The sequence below is a fragment of the Pteropus alecto genome, unplaced genomic scaffold, assembly GCF_000325575.1.
Source record: "Pteropus alecto unplaced genomic scaffold, ASM32557v1 scaffold125, whole genome shotgun sequence".
Taxonomy (NCBI): Eukaryota; Metazoa; Chordata; class Mammalia; order Chiroptera; family Pteropodidae; genus Pteropus; species Pteropus alecto.
This window is the reverse complement of record NW_006436888.1, coordinates 5,405,260-5,415,674: the sequence shown is the minus strand read 5'-3', so window position 1 is coordinate 5,415,674 and position 10,415 is coordinate 5,405,260. Positions and strand designations below refer to the sequence as shown.

Sequence of the window (10,415 nt, the reverse complement as noted above, 5' to 3'; positions counted from 1 at the left end):
TCTACCCAGGGACGTGTTTGCTAAGAGATAAGGATCATTGGGGCCATCTTAGAGCTACCACAAAAGTAATCAATGCATAGATAGTCTTTCTTTCTTTCTTTCTCCTTCCTTCCTTCCTTCCTTCCTTCCTTCCTTCCTTCCTTCCTTCCTTCCTTCCTCCCTCTTTCTCTCTCTTTCTTTCTTAGAAGAAAGCATCAGTTTAATTAGATAAATCCTCCGAGCACGTGGCCTGGAGTTCGTCATGGAAATTAACCTGCTCCCAGATCTCAGATAGTGAAACAGGAACCGGGGTGTTTTGGCATAGCACAGTGAAATGGGAGAGGCCGATGGAGTTTCATGCACCTCATCCTCCATAAGTGCCCCTCGCCCCTCCAGGGCTCCTCGCTTCACAGCCCCCATGCCCTTGCCTTCTTAGGTCGCTGGCTCCAGGCCACCTCTGCCTTTTTTCTTGCCTCCCCACCTTCACCCAGCCCTGGGGAGTGTCCCCCGGGGCAGGATCACCCAAAGGTGGGTAGGCAGGGACCTCAGTTCCACATAAGCCTCAGTTAGCTCCAGCCACCCAGGGACCCATCTTCGGTCCCGAGGCTGGCCTGTTACTCACCTCACCCTCATCCTGCAGACCCTACTGTGTTACTCATTCCATGAAATAAAGCTCAAAGTTGAACTTCAGCAAATGTTAGCGATGATCACCATTCTCTACTTAATTCTCGCACGGTAGGAATTCCAACCCCCATTTTACAGGTGTGGAAACAAAGGATTAGAGGAATTAATCTGGGCCAACTGGGAGAAATGCGATTCACATGGGGCTCAGCCTGACTCCAAAAGCATGCTCTTAACCAAGGTGTTACACACAGGCCTCTGGGGACTGCCGGCATGCAGCACTGAGCCCTCAGGCCGAGCAAATGCAGGCAGAGGCCAGCAGCACCTTGCACCAGTTCCCAGGGTCTGCCCGCACCCCGATCCTCTTGCCTCCCGGCCCAAACGGCTCCCTCAAAGTTCCAGGAATGTCGGTCTGGCCACAACGGGGAAGAGAGGCCAATGGCCCAAGCCCCATTTGGGGTCTGATTCCAAATGTGGGCACAATTTTGCTTCTTGACCTCTTCTGATTCATCATCAAAAATACCAGGTAGATCTCAAGGCAGCCCAGAGAGGAAAAATGCAAAATCCAGAATGTCCAACCAACACCGCAGCGCCCCACACCTACTAGTCCCAGCCCCCACATAAACAGAGGATGAGCTCTTCCCAATCTCCCGCCCAGCAAGTGCGCCCACACTCACCCCCACGTGGGTCCAGAATATACACAGTTGCCAGGCCTGTTCTAAACACTTCACATGTCTTAGCTCATCTAATCCTCAAATCAGCCCCACGAAGCGGGTACTATTATCCTCATTTTACAGATGAGAAAACCAAGGCACGGTCTCGTCAGCTAACTGATGGAAGGCCACGACGTTGATCTCCAGCTACCCGGCTCCAGAATGCATAACGTATAATGTATACAGCTCCTCAAGGAACCCACGGCTGAAAACAGCCAAGTAAACCCCCATATCCTGAATGGGATTCCCCATACTGCCTAAAAACATCCCCCCCAATTCAACCCAAGCTCCCAGTGATAAGAGAACCAACCTGCCACCAGACAGGCAAACGCAACCCCAGCACCACACACTACAGCCAGGCCCACGGCTTTCTGGAGCAGAATTCACAGGGGTCCCCTTTGAGATGGATACCATTTTATATAAAACCGGCTAATGTGACATTGCGGGGCACCCTGCACTTGACGACATGATCATGACAAATTCTTCATTACACTTAATTATTTCAAAGGCCATCGGCGCAACCTTGCGAGGGTGGTAGGGTTAGAGGCCATTTGATAAGAGAGGAATTAAGGCCCAGAGAGGTCAGATGACTTGCCCAAGGCCACACAGTGATTTACTGCAGAGCTGGAACTGGAATAGGGTCTCCTGATGCCTGCAGCTAGACCTCAGCGGAGCTCTGGACCACCCAAGTCTCCTTCCATCCCAGCATCCCAGACCAGGTCCCCCCAAGGATCAGATTTCCCTGAAATTCCCAAAGGAACCTCCGGGACTAGTGGGCCCGGAAATGGCCCTCACATAGCAAGCCGCACAGCTGAGATCCCTGAGGGTGAGGGGGGCGGGCGGAGCTGGAGACGCTGGCACAGCCCCGTGGGTACTCTGCCAGCAATTAGTGCTGGGGAAGGGTGCCAGCCTGGCAGAGCTAATCCCCCACCCCTTCTTCTCATTTACACACACACACACACACACACACACACACACACACACGCTCAACCACCCCGAGACCAGCAGCAGAGAGGCAGGCAGCAGAGCTTCCTTGCTGTAAACCTCGCCAGCAAGGCACACACAGGGCATGCAATTTGGTCATCACTGCTTTTAAACAACATAAGAGCAGAATCCACACGCCATTAACCCGTCCTGCTCTCCCTCTGGGCTTCCCATCAGCTCAGTCACCAGCCTTCATCTCTCACTCCCACGCACCCCCTTTTGCATGCTCCCCGAAGTTGCTTTCCAAAAGAAACAGAGAGTTAAAAAAAAATGCAAAACTCACTACAATCAAGTCGAACCTGAATTGTGTCTCCCTGCCCGTCTCTGTCCCCAGAGAAAACGATCCATGTTTCGGACATGACCTTGCCTAAGACCCTTCCTCAAACACTCTAGGAAAATGCCAGCCGGACGAAGGGGAAGCTGCCTTCGGCCTGGAGTGGGGTGTTTACCTGAGCAGGTGCGGTTCTGCAGAGCAGAACCTACACGTGGCCCCGACCCACCTGCGGAGGCCCCGTGTCACAGTCTGACTGCTCCCCCCCACTCCGGTACTGTCGCAGGCAGGGGTGGGATTGGCTGCGATAACCGATTTTGCCTCCTTATTGCCCGCTTTGTTCCCCATGTTCCTGGAGAGTTAGAAAGAAGCCCACCAGAGCAAGGGACCCTCGTGGGTCCTTAGCTGAGTTTATGAGACCTGTGAAACCCTTTCAAGTATAAGCAGTATTTATGCTTACAAGATTTTTTTTATTAAGAGGATTCTCACAGAGGGTACGTGAACTCAGAAGGGAAAGAAGTAGAGACCCACCCCCCTGCCACCACCGTAGGCTCAGCAGTGCCTCATCCCCAGGTGGCACAGAACACAGGGCTGGGCTCCAACTGCCCCTCTTGCAAGTGGCCCTGACCAGCTGCCTCCCCCCTTGGGAGCTGCCCCAGCCTCGTCCTCGCCTTGCCTGGAAGCCGGTCACTGGGAGCGCGGGGTCTGGGAGCTGTGCCATGCCCCGGGGCCAGTCCGTCAGGTCTGCCCGCAGACCGGGCAGAGGACGGCACAGCGAGCCCACCAGCGGGGAGCAGGAGGAAGCCAGCATGCCTCTTGGAAAACCTCGCAGATCCTCTAAGCCACCTAGTGTCCGGAGCTGAGCTCTGGCCGCTGGTCTGTCCCTCCGCTTCCCAGAGAGGACAATGCAGGGGAGCCCGCAGGAACCCAAGGCGAGGGGGGGGGCAGGGGCTGAGCCTGCTGGGGAGACAGAGCTCAGGAGGGACACCCCAAGGCAGGGCTGACGCAGGGCACATGTTCCTGTCACCTCTGTTCCTTGCCCCAGCAAATCACCCTCTCCTGGAGATCAGCAGTCAACAGTGTCACCTCAGACAACCGGCTGGTCCGGGCTCCTCTGGGCGCCCCCAGCCCAGCCTCCTGGCCTCTCGCAGAGTCTCCCAAACCCTGGGCCTGCCACTCCCCCGGGGCCACTTGGGCCCCAACCTCCCACCCCCTTCCTCTGCTCTCTCTTTCCTCTGTGTCCTCAAGACTCCTCTCACCTTGAGAAGTGTTAGGATTACCCAGCATTTACACTCAATGCTCTTCTTTATTCCTTAAGACTTATTAAGAATGATAATGAGTTCTGGAGGAGCCGCACGTCTCCCTCCCTCTCTCCTTCTCTCTCTCCCCCACCCCCCTCTTTTGCTCTCTTTCTCTACGTGTCTTTTCCACCAAAGACACACAGGACAAACTCAGACCAAAAGGGAGAAGAAATTCCAACAGTATGGAACAAGGGCCCTTGAGGATTTGTAGTCAACAAATCTCTCTGTCTTCTTCCCTCTCCTTAGTTGTTCTCAATTATTCAGATTAAAAAAAAAAAAAAAAACCTCCCCCTTCCATGCCCACCACCCAGGCCACCCCTCACTCTGCTGGACTTTGAGCAGGGGGAGCGGGAAAGGCCCTGCGCAACCTCGTTAACATGCGGCTCTTAAACGGTTGATTAATTTTTGCAGAATTTATGACAGGCTTCAGCTCTGCCCCCACCCCAACACTGAGGCCTCAGAACCACGGTAACTTAACTTGGTGAACTTAAGCGGGGGCAGACATGGGGGGCTCTCCCCAGTAGCCTCCTATAGCTGGAACCACACGGGCAGCCTGGTGACAGACAGAAGACACACAGATGCCAAAGGCCAGACAGGACACAGACCTGCTCGCATGGATCAGCGTTGCACTCGCAGAGGAGATGACCAGGCAGTGAGAAGCCATGGCTCACTTTTGGCTATTTGGGACTTTTTAATTTCAAAATAAGGAAGCCAGCGGAAAGTGGGCAGAGCGAAAACTAACTCTCAGAGCTGGCAAGGAAGGATGGCCAAGTTCACAACCACCAAGCCACACCACGCATCCCGGCACAAGGACCGGCCTTATCGGTCTGCCCTTCAGAGAAGGGGAAGAACAGATCCTAATGAAATTACGGTTTTTAAAATGTCTATAAATTAAATCTCTCTCTCTCTCTCTCTCTGTGATTCTCCGCCTGAGCTCCCTCCTCTACAAGGCTTGTTTGCCTCTCTTCAGTTCCCTCTGCTCATGTCTGTTTTTCTGATATAGACATCAAGAGGTTACGGGCTCAATTACAACTCCGCTAAAGTCTCAGCATCAGACTTGCCTGGCCTTCTCTTCTCCTCTTCAGAAACCAGATACCACATGAATCTCTCTTCTGCTTTATATTTTTATTTTTAACGCCAAAAAGCCGAAAGATTCATTCAGTTGATGCACAGCCTTTTTTTAACTTACTTCGCGTGGGGGGAGTATCCCTTTGAATTGTGTCAGAGTATAAATACGATATAAATGCTTTTCTCTTTATCTCATTCCCCTTTCTTAAGGACACACACACCACCTTGGCCATACATGAAATTTCAAAGGGGGGAGTGCAGAGTACAAATTGCTTAATTAACATCTTGTCTGTTGAGGGGGGTAAAGAAGCTGCTGGAGAATATCAGCTGGACATCTAGTATATTTCTAAAGTTAAGGGGCGCCATAATAAAGCTTCCTATTAGCAAAAGGTCCATTTGAAAAAAGTGAAACATAAATGGTGATTTTTTTTAAAGGAAAACATTCCTTCTACCTTCCCCAAAACTGTCACTAGATACAGAAGAGAAGATATGTTGTCTATATCATTTCATATCCTCAAAAGCCATCCCCCCCCACACATACTAGAAAAAGTTTAAAAAAATCCAAATCATAGCTCTTGATTCCTAAAAGCAGAAACCAGCTTTAAGTTGCAGGTCTAAGGGGAAAAAAAAACAAAAACAAAACCCCACTACGATTCTGGAAATATTAACCAGAGGGCATTCCAAAAGGTAATTTTCCAGGAAAAAGCACTTGAGACAAAGGCTGGAGAAAGCTGAAGTTCAAGGTGAATCAAAAAGAAAAACTTTGTCTTTCCAATTAACTAGACTGGGAAAAAGAAGGGGTGTGGGGGACGCATTACTACCAACTCATTAATTCCTTCCTGTAAACAATTTAATTAAATTCTGCTAAACACAGGAGAAATCCTCATTTCAGAGTGCTTCCCCCACCTCAAAAGCAAATTCCTCCAGGTTACTCCCCCCCAATGCCAACACTTCCCGGGCTATACAACCTTCAAATGGATTCCAACCCAGGCATGGACTGCACAGCTCACGGCTGTAAGAATGACAGCCTCATATGTCTGAAAGCTGACACTTCAGCTTTTAAAAGAAATAGGGGAAAATAAGCTGTTGACTTCTTGGTTAAAGTATTTTCTTGTTCTAACTCATGTTCTTATGTCACTGAGCTAAAAAAGAGAGAGAGAGAGAAAGAGAGAGAGAGAAGAGAGAAGAGAAGAGAGGAGAGAGAGAGAGATGACTTTCCTTGAATGATCTGTTTAACCTAAGCCAGGGGAAAAAAAGAAAGTCATTAATTACTTATGTGAGCTATTGCTTCAGAAAGACAATAAACCTGCCCGGTCGCCATGGATATGACATATTTGCTCTGAAAACAACACAATAATTAGCAAAGGGGAAAGATACAAGGAGAATATGCAAACTCCTGAGTTTAAAGCTACAGTGCTCTTTTCTACCCTTAAGCCTCTGTTCTGTTTGCAATCCAAATCAAACAAATTTTTAAAATACAGCAAAGGGGGAAATAACAGAAATGGCTCCTCTCTCCTCTGGGCTGAGAAGCAACACCCATTCCACCCCCTTCCAAAATAAAATAATATAAAAGAGAACCAGGATGGCAGAAGGAAAAAAAAAGTCAACAATTGCCTCTGTTTTGTTTCCTATAGCAGGGGTGGAGTCTGAGGTTTGTTTTTTCTTTCTCTCATTTCTTTTCTTTCTTTCTTCCTTGCTTTTTTTTTTTTTTAAGTGTACTCTTATTTAGCATTGGACCTTCTGGCCAGATATAAATTTATTTATGAAAGCCAAATGCCCTGTGTGTGGCTCACCCCTCTCCAAAGTGAATGAAAATGGGCAGGGGTGGAGGTGGGGGGCTTGAGTTGGAAAAGAAAACCAGTATACTCAGAAAGCATCAGCTCCAGGGTGGGACACCCACTCCCCTCACCGCCGAGAAAATGGAACCCATGCCTTACTTTAATATTAAAAATGCATTAAATGGTTTTACCTACAACTTAGTCCCAAAGGATCATTAGGAAATGCAATCGCTTTGTATCATATCTGTCAGGGTGATAAACATCGGCATTCAGAGTAGGTTTGCAATTTTTCAGAGTGTCACAAACCAAGATAATTTTTTTCTGCCTGACTTTCTTAATTCACTGCACCGCACCCCCCAAAGTCACAAGTCCACAGAAGACTGCCTGAGAAGGGGAGAAAAAGAAGAAAAAGTTGATATGTTCTCACACACCAGACAGAGGGTATTGATAATCTCCTAAAAAGTAGGGAAATTGGGACTTTAAAATATTTGGTTGAGTATTTTGTAAAAATTAAAGCACTCCATTACGTTTGAGTAAAAACTCTTCCCCTCTTCCCAGAGGCCAATTTTCCAAAAACAGATGGTCAGGATCTAAAAGAGAAGCAAATATACCTCAACCCCCACAGGCAGAGAAATCTAACTTTGAACTTCTTTTTAAATTAAAAAAGGGGGGGCAAGATAAACTATTAATAAGTATGAAAAATTAGCTGAGCTACAAGTTTTATTTTTCTTATTCAAAAAATTCTTTAAACACAAGGGGAGCAGATATATAGGAGAGGTTCATATTTGACTGAGTTCCTATTTTTTTAACAATAGTTGGTTTTTTTTTTTTAGATTGGACTCTTTGATCTTGAAAGAATTTTGCTCTTATATGATGGGGGAGAAAGGGGTGGTGATGAAATGATCTGTTTTAAATGATGATGCAACCTAGGGATCAAAGCCTTCGCTTTCTTCTAGCCATAATAAGCTGTACTTGCCACAAAGCGTGAGTATCCGGACTCCTCTCCTTCGTAAGAAGGAAATAAAACGCACCGAGACTCAGAGGAAGACGCGAAGTCTCCGCAAGGTGCAAAGTCTAAAAAACAAAACGAGACCCCCCCCCACAAAAAAAGGAGGGAGGCACTGCCCCTTTAAACGTTTTAGTGCATATGGAGTTTGATTTCTGAAAGAGATCAGTTTAACATCTCCATAGAAACCAGCAACAGATTATCATCAACAGAATAAATAACTAGTCTAATAAATTAAACAGAAGGCATAAGATCGCTGGAAACCTGATTACTGAAGTTCAACAATATTCCCCATAAACTCTCGTTAACCGCCTCTGAGGTGGCTAACGAGATGGGGGTGGGGGGGCCTATCTCTCCAACTCGCGGGGTTCTGGGGAGATGGTGGCCGCTGCCCGGAGGGGAGAAGTTCCCCGCGGTGCCCTGCAGAGGGTCTGAGAGCCCGAGGAAGGGCAGACCATAAAGCTAAGTTTGGGAAGTAGGAAAGCTGCAGGGCGTCGGGGAAGATAGCGCGAGTAGCCGGAGATGGCGCGGAACGCGCCGCCCGCCCGGGACGCACCACCTCGCTGCCACCAGGGCGCAAACCCTGAGCTTTGCGCTCGGGCGCGGATCGGCCCAGCGCCCCCTCTGGGCACGTGGAGCGCAGCCCCGACGCAGCCCCGGGGGACCAACTACCCCCCTCACCACGCCCGGCGCAGCTGCTCCAGCTCAGCCCGGACAGCTCCCTTTAGGACTGCGACGTGCGTCGTGTGTGTGTGTGTTTGTGTGCGCGCGCGCGCGTGTGTGTGTGTATGTGTGTGTGTGTGTGCGCGCGCGCGCGCGCCGATGGGTGGGCGGGGGGTGGGGGGCGCACCAATTTACCAGGCGATCTGTTTTCCAGTCCCTTCGAACGCTCTCACCGTGCGCCCAAACCAGCTTAGAGACCTCCTAAATTTACCAACTTTGCCCTTGGACTTCCCAGGCCTTTCCCCCTCGCCGCCCCCATCTCTTTGAGTGTACCGGGTGTTGGCGGAACAACCACACACTCTGAGGGTCGCGCCCCCAGACTCCGCTGAAGCAGCGACGCATAACGCCCCAGTCGCCCCTTGAGCCGGCCAGGTTTGGGGGATCTCCAGGCTCGCTGGAGGAATGTTTTCGCTGCTTCCTCGGTGGACAAGTCATACACACCCGCACACGCACTCGCACCCTCCCCAGAGTGACTGGAAGGAGGTCCTCGCCGCACCCTGGGCCGGCTTCCCAAGCTGAGGCTGGGTCAGGAGAAACTTGTGTGTAGGGGGAAGCGGCCCCCTGCTTCCCTCGGCACCCCTTTCCTCCCCCAACTCCGGACCCGGGTCGGGGATGACTTGGAAGAAGAATCTGCACCCACCCCCTAGAGAAAAATCTATTATTATTATTTTAATCTACGCCCCCAAAGTGTCCCTCCCGCCGTGATTGACGGCGCATACACCTGTTCCCCTCGCCGAAGAGCTTCCAACCCCGGGGACGGACCTTCGCCCAAATGCTCCTCAGCGGCCCAGCGCCAGCCCGCCGCCCTCGCCCGTAGCCCCTGCCCACCTCCCCAGAGCACCCCTTGCCCACACCTTGCCACCCCAGCGGCTGCCCCCTCCCCTCCCAGGCCCTATTCCCCAGCCCGCCCGCTCCCGGCCGCGCTGGCTTCAGAAAGAGAGAAAGAACAGAAAGCAAAACTTCCTGGCGGCCGACGGCCATCAGCTGCACATTCTGCAAATGCCACCGAGTAAAAATAAACCGGCCGCCGCTCCGCCCGGCCGGCTCACCCCGGACGCGCGACTCGGCCCCCAGCCTCGGGAGCTCCCTGACTGTCTGTCGGGCCCGATCCCCCCTTCCCGCGCGCCCCCTGCAGCCCCGCTCCCCTGCACTCCTCTGCCAGCCACCACGCGCTCCTTTGCCCTGAAGCTCGACCCCCAAGTGTCCGGGTGGACCGGCCGTCTCCCGTTTGGTGCCCCCCTGAGCTCCACGAGCCACTCTTCTCTCTGTCCTCCGCCTGGTGCCTATTTCGGCAACGCGCCCCTGGATTCGGGGCTCTTTCCCCCAAATACTAAGCCCCGAGGTCACCGTCAGCCCAACCTCGGGACATAGACCCCGCCAGACCCTCTCCCACCGCGGCTGAGCTCCCTGGGAACGCACCGCTCCACCCGCCCGCGGGGCCGCCGGCCAGGCGTCCCACGTCCCCGGGCGCAACTTCTCTCCCAGCGCACACAACCACCGCGGCAACTCCCCCGAACTTTTCCCTGGACCCAGGCGGGCTCCGGCCGACAGCCGAACGGCACTGAGCCGGTGCCCCGGCTCCCTGCGCCCAGCACTGCCAGCCCTGCGCCCGGGAAGGCTGGGGTGGGGGGTGGGGGCTAGGGGGAGTGAGGAGAGCCACTTGCCGCGCCCGGAGCAGCGCACTTGAGACAAACTTCCCAGGCACAAATGAAAAAGGGGACGCCGTTCCCCCCCAATCGAAGCAGCCTCTTGCCTTCGTCTTCCCACCCGGAGGCACCCCTTGGCACTCTGCGCCTAAGTGAACACTGCCTACCTCTGCTGGTAGCACCTACACCCTGGTACTGGGGCACAAGAGTCGGCTGGAGGGGTTCCCTATCCACCCTTTCCCCTGGGCAAAGTCTTGCAAAGTCACCCCAGGCGCCCCTCACCCCTGCCTCTTCTCTGCCCTGGAGAGCGCACGAACCCTTGCAG

General features: G+C 52.2%; 1 long non-coding RNA gene across 1 annotated transcript in view; it reads right to left on the bottom strand.

Moving 5' to 3' along the window:
- Positions 1 to 10,415, bottom strand: part of LOC112481777 — a 95,261-nt gene that overhangs the window by 84,277 nt on the left and 569 nt on the right. The gene's annotated exons all lie outside the window — the stretch shown is intronic.